The sequence below is a fragment of the Cryptomeria japonica genome, chromosome 2 (assembly GCF_030272615.1).
Source record: "Cryptomeria japonica chromosome 2, Sugi_1.0, whole genome shotgun sequence".
Lineage (NCBI taxonomy): Eukaryota > Viridiplantae > Streptophyta > Pinopsida > Cupressales > Cupressaceae > Cryptomeria > Cryptomeria japonica.
The window spans coordinates 449,330,161-449,350,658 of NC_081406.1; positions in this window are offsets into that span (position 1 = coordinate 449,330,161).

Genomic DNA, 20,498 nt, shown 5'->3' on the forward strand with positions numbered 1-20,498 from the left:
TCAATATCATTCAACACTCTCCTCCAGTGCTCTAGCTTGCCCAGCTTACACTGGACAACTATCCCTTGGTATCCGTATGTGTATGCACACCCAACAGGCCTATCTCTATCCGCCAATGGCCTTGCTGTGGGAATATGCTCCCATGCCCATACCTATAGTAGTGTCACTCTAGCTGATAAACTGCTATAGCCCAGTTATACTACCTGATAAAAATCCCTATATAAGTGGGCCAATATAGCCGACCCCCATGCAAAGCGACGACCCTGCGTCACCATGTCCTCCAAAACTAATCCCCACCCCACTGCTAGTTCCTTCAACCTACGGTTGGGACATAGGAAACCACCTATAAAACCTGCCAACACTGATGGTAGGGGAGCATAATCCAAATCTAAGAACTCCTGTCGGGGGATCTCGTATCCGCAAACTATGTCATCGTGCAGAATCTGACACAGTGCCTCTGTACCACCCTCCTCAGTTTGGTCATAGGGTAATAGCACCCCTACCACAAGAATCCATAGAATCCGGTAGCAATCCTCAGGGGTGACTGTGATCTCACCTGCCACCAAATAAAAGGTGTTCGTATCACTGTGCCACCTCTCAGCTAATGTTTTCAATAAACCCCGATTCACGATAAACTGAGGCATCTCTAACAATGAGGACAAACCACACCTCTCAATAATATATCTGTTTGCCTGTGTCAATCACGGTATCAATGACCACGGTCTAGGAAATCACTCTCATGTCTGAACCACTCCAATGCACTCCTGTCACGTAGCAAAACAAGTCCAATATCAGTTTCCTCATCAAAACATAGATATCAAAATCAAATTCATATCAAAACTTGAAAATTTGAACATCTAATCAAGTTACACATCATATCAATCCATTTTCATATCAACTCATATCAACTTGTAACACAACTCAAGTTTCACAATCATATCAGCTTGTAACACAAATCAAGTTTCACAGTCATTGCAGCTTGTAAAACAACTCAAGTTTCACATCCATATCAACTTGCAACACAACTCAAGTTCCACAATCATTGGAGCTTGTAAAACAACTCAAGTTCAATATATATATCAACTTGAAACAATTCCTATCAAATCATGTTCATATCCACCATCCCTATCAAAAACCACATCATATCAAATCAACATCAAATCAAGTTATATCGAAACTTCTATTGGACAAACTTATCAAAACAAAGACAACAGGCACACAGACTGACAATTTGCACCTATCTCGGTAGAACTGGCATCAACACTACAAATTTTATTCTTCCAAAAAATCCCCCTTTACCAAAAATTTTTCCCCATGCGCTAAACAAGCTTGTCTACGCACTAAACTACTTACTATGTGCTACCCTGTCCTCTCAAAGCGCTACCCAATCCATCCTATGCGCTAGCCAACACCTACGCGCTATCCTATCCTATTTTTACGCCACCTAACCTACCCCAAGTGCTAAAACTACCCTACGCGCTATCCTACTTGGCTCTTGCACTATAACCCTTCCCCACTGCGCTAGGGTATAACTACGTGCTACCTAAGCCTACCAATACGACACCCTGGGAACCCTATGCGCTACCCATTTTTTCCTCTGTGCTACCCTGTCATCCCAGTGTGGTAAACTTATCCTAAGCGCTACCCTAATTTACCGCTGTGCTACCCTAAACTTTTGAAATGCCACCTATTTTATTAAAACCTACGCGCTACGAAACCTATCATATGTGCTATGCTTTGACCCTGACACGCTAAACCGGCAAATCCATGTGACAAAATTAAAAACATGATAAAAAATGACAAAATAAAAATCCAAAAGGGGTCAAAAAGGTTGACTTACTAGTGGTCCATACGCGACAGGCCTCCGATACCTCCGAACGTGCTCGAATTGATGAGAAGCATAAGGAACTGGCATGTTGACTTGTCTCCAAAAATCACTTTCTCCAAGGTCAACAAGCACAAATGAGACAAAAGAAATCACTTTCTCCCTTTATATAGGGTAAATCAAAATTAGTGTTACATGGAGGGACGTGTAAATTGCTCGCGATGTCTCCTACCACCCTACCAAATGTCAATATCGGGAGATGAATCAAATTACCACATTCAACATAGACAAAATTTTACAATGCAATGAAATTTATCAAATTTACCTAAATCAAATCAAATTTTCAAAATTTTTGATTCATCTCCCGAGGGGGCATTATGAACATCGTTTATCAAATCTGGGGCATGACATGAAAATCTCAAAATGACATAAAAATTGATCATAACTAAATCATGAAGACATATCATTTTCTTTGAATCAACATGTGCACATACGTCACTTCAAAGAGGGGCAAAATGTAGACTTATAAAAATGACTGTATTCCTAAATGAATATTTAATGTTCATTTTATTCCCATTCCTCTATTTAGTTAAATTTAATTTAACTAAATCACCCACATTCGGCTATTCAATTAAATAAATTATTCTATTTATTTAAATTCACTAAAGCCCTTTGCATCATTTAATTAAATAAATCATTTTATTTAATTAAATCCCTTCTTCTTACTTTTAAATTAAATTTACATTTAATTAATAGTTTATCCGAAATTGAATAAATCTAGTTTATTCAATTTCCCAAATTGCAACCAAATTAAAATAAAGTAATTTATTTTAATTAAATCTATTTTCCCTCACCCACTTGCATTTTCCTACATCTCCCACTTGCATCCTAAACCCTATTCCTAATTTCTTCTAGAATCCAGCTAATCCTAATCAATTAGCCCAAACCCATTCATTATCCCCTTTCCCTAAATTTGAGGAGGTCACTTCTCAAATTTGGAGTAAAGTCTTCAAAAGGCATTAAAGCCTTTATCCATTCAACAAGATAACTTGTTGAATACCCCCAAATTTGGAAGGACTCTTACAAATTTGTCCCCAAAGTCTTCAAACCATTAATGGTTAACTAACCCTTAGTGGTATGGTTAGAGACTTTTTGACTAACTTAACCTCCATCTAACCTAGGGGTCTCATCAAGCATTCATTGCTTTGACCATGGTTATCCCTTTAACCTTTGCACAAGAGTTTACCCCTTGGATAAAAGCTTTATCCATTGGATAAACCTAACCTAACCTTAGCCCTTACCTCCTAAGGTAACCATTAGGTCTTCTCAAACATTTAATTCTTCTTTCATCTCGTCTCAACTAGTCTTATGTTGGCAATTGTCAACATTTCATTGGTGAGAATTATAAACATGGATTGATAACTTTCAATCCCGACCCTTGATTAACTCCTTCAATCTTGACCATCCATTGCCCTATTTTCACTATAAATAGAGCCCTCATTCCTCCATTTTAAGGATCCATGCAAGCTTTTAGTATCTCATTTATGCTTAAATTTATCAATACATCTAGCTTCTCTTTGTAATAGGAATTAATCTAATAAGCATTTTAGACTATTTCCTTTATCATTAGCTTAAATCATTAACTAGTATATCATGTTAGGATAGTATTGCTACTAATCTTGTCATCTTATAATCTAGTTTATTGCATTTGTAGGATCATGCATGGATAGGATGCATTTCATAATTTAAATCAATCATAATCATCCCTCGTTCTTACATTTGTCATCCCTAAGCCACTCTGCTCAGTGATATGAGAGCAAAGGCATTGGCTTGAGGGACCTTGTGAGATAGAGAACCATGGAACCAACCTTGGTAAGTTGAGTCATTCTTCATAACTCCATAACTTGCATCAAGAAGTCCCATGGGTGTGTGAGCAAGCCTCTTTGGGACCACATTTTCACTTTTTAAGTTTCATTGACCTGCTTTTCTCGCACATAGAAACTAAGTCAAGCAAACATGCTCATGAAGAATGAAATACAAAATATGACTATGAGGTTATCAAAAGATATTGAGGAGAGAAAGAAGAAGGAAGATAATGTTGTTATATCTCTGAAGAAAAAATGTGATGAATGTGGTAGATTAAATCATGAGAATTATTTGTTGAGAACTAATTTAGCACACTCCTAGAAAAATGAACAAGAACTTGAAAGACAAATAACTACTTTGAGAGATGATCTAACTACTGCAAGTGAGTATAAAGAAAAAATCAGGATTAGTGCTGCACAGTTGTATGATTTATTGAAAAGACAAAGGTAGATTGATGATTCTAGAGTACTTGGATTTGTACAAGGTGAAATCTTTGTTACTATAAATGAAGATCAGACAACCAGTATGCAGAAATTATTAGAACAGAGGAAACCGGTAAGGCAATCTAATGCTTATAAATTTAAAGGTAGATGTTTTGTTTGTAATAAATTTGGGCATATGGATAAACAATGTAGAAATAAAGCATATCAAAACTATAATTTGTTCCTGGTCAATGCACAAATTGCAAGAAATATGGTCATAGATCAAAAGATTGCAAAATGAATGTTAAATTTCATGCATGTGGAAAGTTTGGACATTTTGCTAATCACTATAGGTCAAGGAATGACACCGGATTTGTCAAAGCAATTCAGAAGAACAATGTTACATGTCATGCATGCAACAAAATAGGTCATATTGTTGGTATTATGAATATGTTGCAACACTTATCCTTCTGGGGATCTTTGGTTATGTTGAACCGGCAAGTTCAGTGACTTATGCACGGCCACCGGTATTCGGTTCACTGGCAGGTTATACCATTCACCGACACTAAGGATGACTTGGTATCATCTGGAGATCACTTGGTTATGTTGAATTCATGGTTTGGACATTTGGTTTTGGAGGTTTGGTTATTGATCTAATCAGGTTGATATATTTGTTGTTACTGGTAAATTGGTCTAGGTTATGGACCGACATGCATTATCTATTCCATATTCGCTTGACACGTTATGGAGATGGTTTAATCAATTAATATTGTTGTTGAGCCAACATAATGCATCACATCTTGACTTAATTGTAATAGATATTATTGTATTATTCTTAGCAAGATGACCTACACATTTGGTCTTAGGTTTTGGTATATATGTAAGATCTGAATTATGAGATTAATAAGGTATGGTGATGGTATGTAATAAGGTATTGTAAGTTTGTGATATTTGGTATATGTGAATATAAGCAGAGCTACTCACATAGACATATTTTGAAGATTCAAGGAAGGTTTGAAGGAGAGAATCAGAGCTTAACCGGTATTGAATCCAGCATTGGATATGCTACTTTGAGCAGTACATTATTATTGGATTTAATCATCCAATTGTAGTCAGTGTGACTCCCATCTTGTTATTGAGTAGTGAGCTCTAGGCAGATGGCCTTTCTGCATGTGCAGACCCCATTTGTATACACATACTTTTTTCAGTAGTATCATCTGATTATGGGTAAGGTTTCCCACCGTGGTTTTTCCTCTTACAAATCTTTGTTTTATGTGTTGTGGATATTGTTTCTCTTTCTATTTTATGCATTAAGTTTCACTGGTACTGTTATTAACTATTAATCTATTTACTGACATTAAGTTTGGTTTACCAGTACTAAGTATCAAGTTTGGTTAAGTTATATTTGGGTTAAAATTATTAGACAAATGATTCACCCCCCTCTCAGTTGCCTCCGGGTCCTAACACATATTGCTAAATATTGCAGAAGCAAGACTCAACTGGTTAGCAATGATAAAGATAATGAGAAAAGAAAGTAAAAGGTAGATGAAATACAACAAGATCACACCAAGAGATGGGTTAGAAAATCTAAAGAACCAAGTGGAGATGGATCTATACCGGTAACTCCACCGGTAAAATAGGGTATTCCTCCACCAATAGGAAATTCCACCGGTAATTGAGGCATAAGCCTTAGGGGTTGGCAAAGTCATTGCAAAATCCTGCATATTATCCCATAAGAGATCTAAGGAGATCTAGAGAACTGTGTTCATCATTGATGAAGGTTCACCTGACACAAGACTATGAAACTAGCATCCGTAGGGTTGTTCATGAAGTATTTATTATAGAGAAAGATTAGGGTTTTATTCACTGATAAAAAGGGGTAAGTGAATTCATTTTCACTCACCAAGAATTCAAGCATTCAGAGTGAAGATAAAGGCAAATTAAGTGCAAGCAGAGGAATTCTGAAAGGATTTCGAGCAGAAACACTCAATCTTCCACCGACGTTCACTTTCAGGTACTGTTCGAAATGGCATTTGGATCTTCAGCTCCTACTTTCATTGTAAATCCTACCATTGTCTAAGTCAAGGATAGGTTAAGGCCTATATTCAAGGTGGTTCTCAAAATTGATAAGAAGGAAGACTCTGCATGAGGATTTTCTAGGGTTCCTGATGGGGTGATGTACGTTGAAGATGTAAGGCCATACCTTCACTATATCCTGGAGGATTTAGGCACAAAGGAAATCAAAAGCATGTATCAATCCATGATATTGGGAGACTCCAGAACCATCAAACCGAAATACAAAGCAATTAAGGATTTAGGGTTAACCGGTATTCTATACATACCAGAATTCAAGGATGAAGTCATCATATACGTTCTAAGTAGGGTTCACAATGAGTTTATTTGGCTAGACAAGCCTTACATGATTAGTAAGGAGGCTATTCAAGCAATCACTGGCTTACCCAAAATCAAACAAGAACCTGGCAAGAAAATTTCCAACACTAAGGTCGAGAAACTCACCGGTGCAACTCCTAATAGCAGATCAATGAGGATCAACACAATCAATGACAGTAATATGAAGTTTGTAAGCATGATAATAGGTTATAAGGTAAATCAATACAACTGATTGAATTTTGTTGCTAGTTCATGCATTCATGCTACATATCAGATGCTAAGGAATAACACAAAATATGATTTATGTGAATGGATGAGGAGTGAATTGATGTTGAACCTTGGGAAGATCAAGGGAGTTAAGAAAGGAACTTTTAGATATGGAAATTTGATTGTTTGTTTAATTCTTTAGTTCCTGAATGAGCTACCTAGTCTTGGAAAAAAATGTTGGGCTCATGACATACCGGTAGGTATGCAAATCAAGGAAGCAATCAATAGTCTTGGTACCAGAAGAGATGAGAAACTTTGGGGGTATTTCAAAACATTCCAAGAAAACATGAGGCAGAGGGAGAGAATATCAAAGAAAATTGTGGAGAAGTACTCCACTGATATCTATTTTATGGTCAAAATCGATGAAACCCTTATAGAGGCAGTTGAACCTAGGACAGTCTGGATTATTGAGCTTGGATATGAAGTGGATGATAGCATTTTTGAACTGTATGCAAAAATACTGCTAGATACCCATTGGATGACAAAACAAAGCATTTTGGTATAGCAAAAGAGAAGGCACTTGAAGTCAAAACTGGTTTTAATAGGAAGAGAAGATAGAAGAAAATAGAAAAGATGTTTGCATATGTACATGATGTAATTCATAAGATAGATACTCAATTGGGTTCTGGATCCAAACCGGCAGCAGAACTGGCAATGGCTAGTACTATAGAGGTGAAGAAGCTTGAAGCTTACATTTATACCATCACTTTTGATTCTAACCCTGAGGACAATGAACCTCTAGCTTTCTGAAGGGTACAAAGGAAGAAAATGGATCAACCACCGGTAGAGCAGAAGAAGGCAGAGCCTAGGAGGAGACTTGTTAGAAAGGCAACAAAACCTACTGCACCACCACCTCCAACAAGGAATCCTATACAAAAGAGGAAACTAGTCACATCTACATTGGCAACCACAAGAAAAGAAAAAGAGTGATGATACTGAAACTGGTAAGACTAAAAGGACCCATGCTGAGCTAATTGATAAAATTACAAAAGATGGAATTTTGAAAAATGTATCTATGTATTATGAAGATTTAGAGGACAATGAGAGAAATGAAATAGAAGAGGCTATTTTGTTAAATATAGAGATTTATAAGAAAGCCTTAATAGAAATTTTGAAAGAGATACCTCTATCTTTGTATAATAAACTTGATGCTAGAAGACTTGACATTGTCAAGAGACATAAGGAGATTAAGGAAGTAGCACTTTTGGAAATGTGTGGTTCTGTAACAATGAGGAAATGAAAAGATGCATAGATGTTGCGAATAGGACAGTTTTCAGCAGTAAACCCTGACATATAAGTCTAATGATGGGCAAAGTAAATGATGTGATAAATGAGACTAGTAAGGGTTGGACCAAATTCTTCCTAAAGAATCTAGATTTTCTTACATCTCAAGAAGAATTTGCAAAAGCTACATCTTCCACCATTCCTGACAAATCAAAAGGGAAAGGTATTTGGGGTAGTTTAGCTCCAATTTTGACTATACCGGCAGTAACTATAGACATATAGACATAACTGACAGTAAAAGAGAGTGTACAACCCATACAACTGAAACTATTTTTGAGCAAGGAAATGTATAGGATACTGTAAATATTGTGGATAATACTCCACCAACAGTAATTGACATTGCACCAAGTGGCAAAGCCACCAGTAAAAAAGAGGTTGTAGAGGATAAGGAAAGGAAACTGAATCTATATCGGTAGTTAAAACTGATTCCCCGGCAAAGGTTTTGGCAATTGACACTTCTCAGGTTGAGAAGAAATCCATCACTGAGATGAGTCCCACTGAGTTGATGATGATGGCAACTCAGAAACTATTGAAGGAGGGTACTACAGACAAGGGAATAATTGATCAATCAATTACAGTATTACACAGATTTTTACCTGATTGTAAGATTGAAGATGGAGAAATCCCTTTCGACAAGCTCAAGACTCTAACAGAACATATTTCTAACAATTTTCAATCTCTGAGGTAGATTGTAGATCGACAGGCTTTAGAAAGATTCACTATAGCTAAAAGAGAAACCTTTGACTAGATAATTGAAACAGAGAAAAAGAAAATTGAGGCCAAACTCATTCTTATTTAGAATTGTCTGAAACAAGATACAAATATCTACAAGGTCTATTGTAACATAGGAATTCTTACGGCTAATGTAGATAGCAGATTAAAGGAGTTACATAATAAAGTAGCTAGCATTGTAAAATCTTTTGATAGAATAACCTCACTGACCACATCTGTTGATGGACAAATTTTGTCCTTGGAGAACCAAATTTATTCTTTTGAGAAGGAGAGATAAAGTCATTAGGAGAGAAAGAAGTCTTAGAGGATTGGTGAGTCCCAGATTGGATTCACTGGGTGTTCATAAGAGAGAGTGCATGGACATAATTGCTAAACCCACATTGGCATATGTCAAAGAGAAGGAAACACTTTCGCACTTACTAAGTGGACTAGCATCTATATCTGACACCTTCAAAACCAGTTGGGATACATATCTTCAATTTTTGAATAAGGCTTACCCCAAAATTTTGAAGTTGGTTAAACTCCAGTGAAATTAATAGTATTCATTTATTCTTTTGTTCTAAATTATTTCAATTCTTTCACCGGTATTTGGCATTGATGCCAAAGGGGATTATGTATATATGTGAAAAATATTAGAAAAATTAGATAGGATCACATGGGAAGGATATCAAGATATCAAAAGGAGTGTATTGCTCAGAGGGAGCACAATTCATTTGAACCGACAGGGAATCCATTTTTCACATGAGTGTTGCCATCAATGCCAAAGGGGGAGATTGTTGGCAATTGACACTCACCGGATTCATTTTATTGTCATTTATGGAAACAATATTAGATGGAAGTCATATACCGACATTAGGAGGCATATACTGACAAACACTGGCTTTGGAGCATTCAGGGCTACATCGACACCAAGACCGACATCAACATCAGTACTTGAAGGAAGCCGACATCAAGGGAGATTTATTTTGTAAATCATTTGATAATTATTGTTGAGGCCAACATTCAATAAATTTTATAATATATTGTAAGCCGACATAAGGCATATTGTTTGTAATGGGTATATAGGTTAGTATATTAGGTCATTTTGGATATGATACAAGATATGATAGAGGATGCGACATAGGAGAATATAGAAGAACTATATAATGTGAAGTATATGGATGTAGATCATTTGTATGTGAATGTTATATCATGCAATGATCTGTAGATATCTTGAAAAGCATTCCCGAAGGAGAAGAGATACTGGTAGTAGTGTTCAGGGTTTATGAACTGATACAGGGAAGAGCTAGAACCAGAACTCTATTTGGCATAGCAGATGCAATTTTTAGTTTAATTTTATTGTTTTACTTCAGCAGAAACTTGTAGTAGTGAGACTCTTTAGTGATGAGAAGTATGCTCTAGGCAGTGTTCCTTCCTACATGTGCATGCCCCCATTATATTTAATATCCTTTCATATGGCCAGTGAATTGATATTATGGATCACAAATCCCATCGTGGTTTTTCCTCTTTAAGGTTTTCCACATATAAATTTTGTGTGTTATGGTGTTCATTTATATGGATGATTTATTTGCTTCATGTTATATGTTTATATTTTTGCCGGTTTATATGTGTATGGTTTAAAAGGATAAAATCTTGTGTTACCAACAGAACACTGATTCACCCCCCCTCTTAATGTTCTTAGATCCCAACAATATGCACCTAAAAATATATTACATCTAAGGGTGGGTTCATGTCAATATTTAGTACTGCATTCACATATTTCTTTACCACATTGCATTATCCCTTTCTCATATAGTTGCATCAATAAAACAAGGTGATTGTCAATGTCATTCACCTACCTACACTGAAAGGAACAAAGGTTGTCTCATTTCCTAGATACTTGTTCTTGAAGTCTTTAGGGGGTCTTTAGTCATTCATCTGCAATGTCACATTGTGAATAAGCTTTATCCTTTGTTGGGTAGAGGTTTCCTTATCAAGTCTTGTTACCAAAAATCTATCAATTTCTATATCTCACACATTAATCAAAAAAATCTAAGTCATTACAGATACCTAGTTGGTCATGTGGCTAGGGAAAAATCCAATATTCTGCTTCAATGCCACTATAATTTCATACCCAAGTAGGTTTCATTACTTACAAGTCAAGGCAAGAAAACTTAAAAAAAAAATCGTTATGTCAATCGCAAGGCAAAACAAAAAAAAATGATATATTACTGAAATATCACACATATAAAAGCGACAAAAAAGAGAAAGCTTGACTATGGGAACATGTAAATAACTCCATCAGTGCTATGGATGCCTACTGGAAATGGAGCAATGTTTGAGAGATTACGGTACTTAACCTCGTCGGAGCTCTAAAAGCTTGTTTGCAGCGAGGCTCTATCCAGGTTGCTTTTGAAGTCAGAATAACTCATGTAGCTAGCCACATAGGATTCCAAGGGTCTTTGATGGTTATAAGAGTCATAATAAACACAATTGCACACACATGGGCAAAAGAAGATCAAAATTTCAAGAATTGATGGAGAAGTTTTCCGCACCTCCATTCATAAATCTTGGTTACATAGTGTGTTAGGTTGGATGGTATAAGTATTTTGAGAATGGATTGAACTCCTATCTCTGAAACGTTTCACACCTTTAATCCAATTAGTGCATTTTAGAATGAAATACACACACACTCATCCTTGTTCGAATAGGAACTACATTTTTGCCATGCATCCTGCATTTGCATAACTCATATAAAAAATTCATTGTCTCCAACGCATTATGCATCGTCATGTTAGGTCTGCATACTTGGGGGCATAACTGAAAAAATCCTAAAAAATAAAAAATGATCTTGAAAAAAATCATAAACATTCGCAAAATGATCCTGATAAAATCCTAAACATTCAAAAATCGATCCTGAAAAAATTATAAACATTCACATATAAAGTCCTAAGAAAATACCAAAAACAACAAAAAACATCAAAGTCAATAAAAACATTTCAGATAAAAATCCTAAATAAAAATAAATCAAAATAAATAAATAAATCAAAAATCAAAAACAATTCTGAAATCCTAAACGTTCGAAAAATGATTCTGAAAAAATCCTAAACATTCGAAAAACAATCCTAAAAAAATTATAAACATTCACATATAAAGTCCTAAGAAAATACCAAAAACAACAAAAAACATCAAAATCAATCAAAAACATTTTTGATAAAAGGCCTCAAAAAATTCTAAACATATAGAAAAAGTCCAAAATCCAATCCAAAAACATTCAAATATGAATTAAAAAACTTGCAATAATTTGTCTCGCAAGAATCAAACACCACAACAGATGTCCAGCAAACACTTCACACGAAGTTAAACAAAGAATACAACTATCTTTTCAAAACATCTACAATCACACTGATCAACTATCTAATCTATCAATTTATCAAACTATCAACAAGATCAACATCTTGTCTTAAACAAAATCGGTACACTCGAAACTAGACAGATCGGTCTTATACGGGGTCCAAAACTTTTGAAACCAGACATTATCAAAATCACATCAAACATATCAAATCAAAGGCACAGTCAGTCTAACTATTGAGTTTTATCTATTTTTGGGTGACTCTTTTTATCAAATTGGTGAAGATCATTTCTTTTAGCTACTCAAGTATGTCCAAAAGTGACTAGAGGAGCCATGATGGGCATGATCCTTTTCTTTGCTTGTTGTTTGTGGTTTGAACCAATGAAGTTATGGGGTAATTTCTCTAGTGGTTGTTTGTGATAGGAGCATTTATCTTGTGAATGCCACACATACCATGACCCCTAGTGCAATTCCCAAAATGGAGGGTTCATTCCTTATCTGTTACATGTTTGTTTCTTTGCAATGAGATATCTATACATCTTGGTTCCTCATACCTTGGTGTAATAAGTTCCATTGTTATATAATAAGGCTCAATGATGATAATGTATTGCACTACAAATAAAGCAATGAAGACTTTCTCATCAAAATTTCTATCACATCATCCATTATCACATCAAAATATGGAATACAAAGATTGATTCAGTTGATTAATTATTTTCTATCTATTCTACGTCAAACAACTAACAATTCTTCTAAGATATTCAACATATATTTTGACACACAAAAAAATATAAGCATCATCACATCACATGTTCATTATCATTCCAAAATCATAATAAAGTTTTCATCAACCATTATGCATCACAACATAAAGCTACATCAAATCACTGCATGATGGCACATTCATATTGCATTCATCATCACAATAAAAAATGCATTAGGGCATGAAGTTCACCATCAAAAAGCTCATCAAGAACACATATCATATATATCATATAGAAATGTGTCAAAATACATCATATCTACAACATCAAATTCAATAACCAATCTCTCAACCTATACTACCTCTATCAGTAGGTGCATCTCGACTAGCTCCAGCTTATCCCAACGACGCTCTAGGTGGACCCATCACTCCCCCACTGCTAGTCTGTCGAGAGGTAGATAGAATTGATCTTCTCCCCATGAAAGCACTAAAACTAGGTTCCCTCTGACCCTCAGGAATAGCCCTCTCATAAGCCTGTCGATAACAAATAGCCTCCTGTGCAGCAACAAAATATCTATCTGCTTGGATACGTGCGTTCGTCACTAGCCCAAATAATTGATCATATGCATCCATATTGATCTGAGTTCTCCTAACTTCCTTATCCCTCTCCCTCTGTAATTGACCTCTATCAGCAGCTATCTGATCCCTCTCCGCAGTCAACTCATCCATTGCATGCCGATGTTGGTTTCTCAATCCCTCCTCATCTCCTCTTTCCATACCTACAAACTCTATAGCCTGGGGCATCTCCAAATCATATCCACCATCCCCACCCTCATCTCCACCACTACTCGATGACCCTGATCCTGACTCGCCACTCTCATTAGAACTACTCATGGATGGAGTCTCTCCAACAATATCCACATTCTCCTCTCCACTATCCACTTGTTTTGCAACTGTTGCTATCAGATCTATACCTCCTCCATCGCTACCTCCTCCACCTCTATCTCCTCCATCCCTACCTCATCTACCTCTACCTCCTCCATCTCTACCTCCTCCACCCATATCCTCTCCACCTCTCCATCTGGGACCCCTACCATGTCTAATCTATTGAGCACCAATTGGAACTGTCAGATCTATCAAAGGTATAGGCATGTGTTGTATCCACCATATACTATACTACACTATAGACCCTGGATCTGCTACACCAAGCCGCCATCCCCACAAAACAAGAGCAAGAGCATCAAACTCGGAAATAGCAATATGAGGCTGCACACAAGCACCCCAATCACCAACCTCTCGAGTAGTGTGAGCAAAATAAGTTGTCACATTTGGAATACCCTGTACTTCCCCTAACTATCTGAGTACATGGCTAGGAAGATGCATATCAATAACCCTTTTACTACCCATGTCTCAACTAATAAGATATCTCTTCTGTCGACAAAAAGGAAGATGTTGGGCATCATCAATCCACCCTAGACAAGTAAGATAAGGTCTCCATGAGAAGTATTATAAGATATCAATCTGATGATGCCAATACAAGATGTTACTTGATGCATGTCTCACGCCAATAGTATACCCAAAAGGATATGGCTGCTCTGGCTCTAAATCTATATGTAACGCAGGACGAAAAATAGCTATGTTTTCCCTGTTAGGACCCAGAAGGCAACTGAGAGGGGGGGTGAATCAGTTGTCTATTAATTTCAACCCAAATATAACTTAATCAATCTTGATACTTAATAGTGGTAAACCAAACTTAATGTTGGTTAACAGATTAACAGTTAATATCAATACCGGTGAAAATCAATGCATGAAACAGAAAGAGAAACAACATCCACAATACATAACACAAATATTTTAACGTGGAAACCCTGTAAGGGGAAAAACCATTGTGGGAAACCTTACCCACAATCATATGATACTACTACAGATAGTATGTGTATACAAATGGGGTCTGCACATGCAAAAAGGCCAACCGCCTAGAGTACACTTCTCAAATGGGAGTCGCAATGATTATAGTAGGATGGTTAAATCCTAGAATAATGTACTGCTCAAAATAACATCTCCAATGTTGGATTCAGTACTGGTTAAGATCTGATAATCACCTTAAAACCTTCCTTGAACCTTCTTTATGGTCTTCTCATATGATCTTCAATATTTGCACATACCATGTTACAATACCATAACCTTACATACCATATGCCATATCTTGTATCTCATCAATTGAGATCTTACATATATACAAAACCTAAGACCAAATGTGTAGGTCGGCTCACTAATAATATTACAATAAAATCAATTACAAACAAGTCAATATGTGATGCATCACGTCGGCTCAATACATTTACAACAATATCCAAGCAATAAATCATCTCCATAACATGTCGTGCTGATTTGGAATAGATAATGCATATCGGTCCATAACCTAGACCAAATTGCCGGTAACAACAAATATGTCAACCCAATTAGACCACTAACCAAAATACCAAAACCAAGTATCCAAACCATTTCTTTGACATAACCAAGTGATCTCCAGATGATAACAAGTCATCCTCAATGCTGGTGAACAATATACTGGTGATTGTGCATAAGTCACTGAACATGTTGGTGAACACAATGTGTTGGTTCAACATAACCAAAGATCTCCAGAAGGATAAGTGTTGACATCAATGACAAAACTAATGCAACACATCCATAATACCAACAATCCCCCCCTTTGGCGTTGATGGCAACACAAGATGGAAAAACATCTAAGTGCCAAAACAGAATGCCAAAATCCAAAAACCAACAATCTCCAAAATAGATCAATACCAGAAATCAAAACCAAAATGCAGAGAGTATATGTCTCTTCCACAGTGAATAATCTCTTCCCTGAGGATAATGTTTCCTAAATACAAAGTTTTTATATAGATATCTCTTCCCCTTTGACATCAAATTCCAAAGCAATACAAATATCAGAACACAACCAACTACTCCCCCTAAGAAGTAGCTCTGCTCCATCAAAGCTGAAAAAAGGTCTCTCTGTTATTTTCTGCTGGTTTGATGCCAATCTTCAATTGTTTAAGTCTCTATCAATGAGGGTATTACCCCATGCTTCTCTCTGAGATATTCAAAAGTTTCCCTAGGAAAAGGTTTAGTAAAGATATCTGCAATCTTCTCTTTAGTATTCACATAAACCAATCTTACTTCTTTTACTTCAACATTCTCTTTCAGAAAATTATATTTGATAGAAACATGTTTAGTCTTAGAGTGAAATACCGGATTCTTTGATATATCAATTATTGCTGAATTATCACAATAAATGATTATAGGTTTTTTACATTTTACCGTTATTTCCTTCAACATTTTCTTAATCCATAATACCTGAGTACAATTAGTTGTTGTTGCAACATATTTTGATTCTGTTGTTGATAATGATATACAACTCTACTTCTTGCTCAACCATGAAATCAATCTGCTACCAAGAAATAATGCTCTGCCAGTGGTAATCTTTTTTTCATCTACATCTCCTTCCCAATTTGCATCGGTGTATGCACATAAATCAAAATTTTCATCTTTAGGATACCATAAACCAAGATTTGTTGTGCCTAGTAGATACCGAAGAAATCCTTTTTACTGCTAATTCATGATTTTCTTTAGGATCTCTGAAATCTTGAAACAATACATACTACATTCATAATATCAGGTCTTGTTTTGTGTTAAATACAGTAAACCTCCAAGCATAGACTTGTATTTTGTCGGATTAACAGGAGTTGAATCATCCTTCAATGTCAATTTGTCAGTTGTAGTCATAGGAGTACTTATCGGTTTGGAGTTTTCCACACCAAATTTCTTCAATAGTTCCTTCAAGTATTTTGTTTGACATATGAATATACCTTTATTAGTTTGTGAAATCTGCAATCCTAAAAAGAATTTTATCTCCCCAATCATAGACATTTCAAATTCTTCCTGCAGCTTGTTAGCAAAGTCTTTACACAATCCATCTTCTCCTCCAAAAATGATATCATCAACAAAAACTTCAATAACCAAGATGTCATCATTAGTCACTTTGAAATATAAGTAGCTATCAACATTACCTTTAGTGTAACCAAGCTTCAAAAGATATTTGTCTAATCTAGCATACCAAGCTCTAGGAGCTTGCTTCAATCCATACAAAGGTTTACTTAATCTACAAACCATATCCTTATCATTTGTCAATGAAAATCCATCTAGTTGTTCAATGTAAACTTCGTCTTCAAGATCACCATTCAAAAAAGCACATTTTACATCCATTTGATATACTTTGTAGTTCTTATGAGTTGCAAATGCAAGAAATAATCTGACTGCCTCAATCCTAGCTACTGGTGCAAAGGTTTCATTATAATCAATTCCCTCTTTCTATGAATATTCTTTACACACTAATCTTGCTTTGTTCCTGATTACCTTACCATCTTCATTAATTTTATTTTTGAATACCCATTTAGTTCCCTTTATATTTTTGTCTTTAGTTGAGGAACTAATGTCCATGTATTGTTCTTTTCAATTTATTCTAGTTCATCTTCCATTGTTTTAATCCAATGTTCATCTTGACAAGCTTCAATAACAGATGCCGATTCAATTTGAGAAATTAAACATACCTCTTCATTTACTAGTCTTCCTCTTGTCATAACACCTTGATACTTGTTCCCCATTTATCTGATTTTCTGAGTGATTCAGTCTTACATACCTGGGTTTATTCATATGTTGTTGTTCTTCAGTCACTATGGAGTTCTTTGATGATGCCGGTGTGACTAGATCCACACTGTACCGGTGCATTCTGTATAGGTTCATTTATGATCATCTCAACTGCTGGTTTAGAATCTACAGACCTTGAATTTCCTCTAAATTATTCATTTATCTTCACATTAGCACTCTCAATGATTTTCTGCAATCTTATATTAAAACATCTATATGCCTTGCTTTTAGATGAATAACCAAGTAATATTCCTTCATCACTTCTAGGATCAAATTTACCAATATACTCATCTCTCCTAATATAACATTTGCTTCCAGATATTCTGAAGTATTTAAGAGTAGGAGTATTACCAAACCATAGTTTATAAGGGGTATTACCGGTTTCACCTTTGATGTGAACTCTATTGAAAGTGTAAACTGTTGTATTCACTGCTTCTCTCCAATACAAATGAGGTAGATTTTCTTCCAATATCATGCTTCTAGATGCATCTAGAATAGTTATGTTCTTCCTTTCTACAATTCCATTTTGCTGACGTGTCTGAGGTGCTGATAATTGTCTTTTGATTCCATTCACTTTAAAAAATGTATTAAATTCCTTAGATGTAAATTCTCCTCCTTGATCTGATCTCAAACATTTGATTTTCTTACCGGTTTCATTCTCTACCATTGCCTTGAATAGTTTGAATTTTTCAAAATCTTTTGATTTCTCCCTGAGAAAAGTAACCCAACACATTCTAGAATAATCATCAATGATTAGCATAAAGTATCTATCTCCCTATAGACTTCTTGTTCTTACCGGACCACACAAGTCAATTTGAACTAAATTAAGAACATTATTGGATTTCTCATAAATACTCTTAAAAGTTGTTCTAACTTGCTTTCCCATTTGGCATTCCTTACATACCGGATTATAAGGTTTCACAATCTTAGGTAAATCCCTTAGTGCCTTAGTTGAACTGATCTTTACGATGCAATCAAAATTTACATGACAAAGTCTCTAATGCCATAACCAACTTTCATCAATATGTGCAATCAAGCATGTGTTATCATTGTTGTTCAAATGAAAGATATTACCTTTAGTCTGATTACCAGTTGCAATCTCCAATCCAATTCTATTCATGATTTTGCATTTACCATTCTTGAATTGTAACTGAAATCCCTTTCCAAATAATTGACCAACACTCAAAAGATTATGCTTCAAACCTTCAACATAATAAACATTGTCAGTATTGTGCTTACCATCCAAAGATGTAGTGCCTTTTCCTTTGATCAAACAAGATTTATCATCCTAAAATCTTACTAGACCTCCACTATATTCCTAAAAAGATAAGAATTTAGTTTTATCACTAGTCATATGATGTGAACATCTGGAATCTATAATCCATTCATCCTTTTCTTCAATTTTAGCTGCCAGGGCTTGCTCAATCAATGAAACAGTAGGTGCCGGTTGATCTTATTTTATTGCAACAAAATCCCATCCATTGTTTGTTTGTTCTTCATTAGAATCATCAGTAACTCTTTCATCAACATAGTAACAAGATTTGTCTCTATTATTCTTAAATCTGTATCTCCGATATTCAGGGTTAGGCTTATATGTTCTTTTAGCTTTCTCTCTCAATCTTGCATGTCTGTCAGGACATCTAGATGCCATGTGAACAACTTTATTGCAATTAAAACATTTAAACGATGCTTTACCTTCATACTTACTTCCAACTGGACCTTTAGGCATTTTCCTTGCAAATAGTGCTTCAAGTTATTCTAGTTCTTCATTTTCCCTTCTGATATCTTCAAGTTCTCTTGCATAAAGTACTTTCTAATCAAATTTATCAGATGATGATGATGATGTAGATGATGATGCTTTGAAGGCCAAATCTGTTTTAATTGTAGCAACAAGACCAAATTCCTCAAGTTCAAATGCTAAATGTTTTCCAACCAAGGTATCTCTAGATACTGATGTATTAAGCATTGTTCTCAACTCATTAATAGCAGTTACTTTCATTTTGTATGCTGGTGGAAATTCTCTTAAAAATTTAGAAACAATTTCATCTTCACTTAAGGATCCTCCACAACATTGTATTCCTAAAACAATTTCATTAACCCTTTCCATAAAAGCAAAAATTCTTTCATCCTCTTTCATTTTCAAATTTTCATACCTGACCCGGAAACATTCTAGTTTTGCAATTTTGACAGTGGTATCTCCTTCATTCAATGTCTCTAATTTATCCCAAATAGCTTTAGCAGTAGATCGGTCTGATAATCCCGTCATTTGTTGATCTGATAATGCGCTCAAAAGTGTTTCTCTTGCTTTGCAATCATTTTCTTGATCTTTACCCAATGTTGATGGATTAGGTTGATTCGGTGTAGGACCAACATAGTCATTCTTTGTAACCTCCCATATGTCTCTTCCAATGCAATTCAAACGTGTCTCCATTTTGATCTTCCATATACCATAGTTAGTTCCATCAAGTTTCATACTATCCTTCCTGAAAATTTTTGTTGCCATAGGATCTCCTCAAGCTATTAGGCTTTTGCAAAAAGAGGACTAGGCTTTGATACCAATTATTAGGACCTGGAAGGCAACTGAAGGGGGAGGTGAATCAGTTGTCTATTAATTTCAACCCAAATACAACTTAATAAATCTTGATACTTAATATCGGTAAACCAAACTTAATGTTGGTTAACAGATTAATAGCTAATATCAATACCGGTGAAAATCAATGCATGAAACAAAAAGAGAAACAACATCCATAACACATAACACAAAGATTTTAATCTGGAAACCCTGTAAGGGGAAAAACCACAGTGGGAAATCTTACCAACAATCATATGATACTACTACAAATAGTATGTGTATGCAAATGGGGTCTGCACATGCAGAAAGGTCAACCGCCTAGAGCACACTGCTCAAACAAGAGTCTCAATGACTACAGTAAAATGGTTAAATCCTAGAATAATGTACTACTCAAA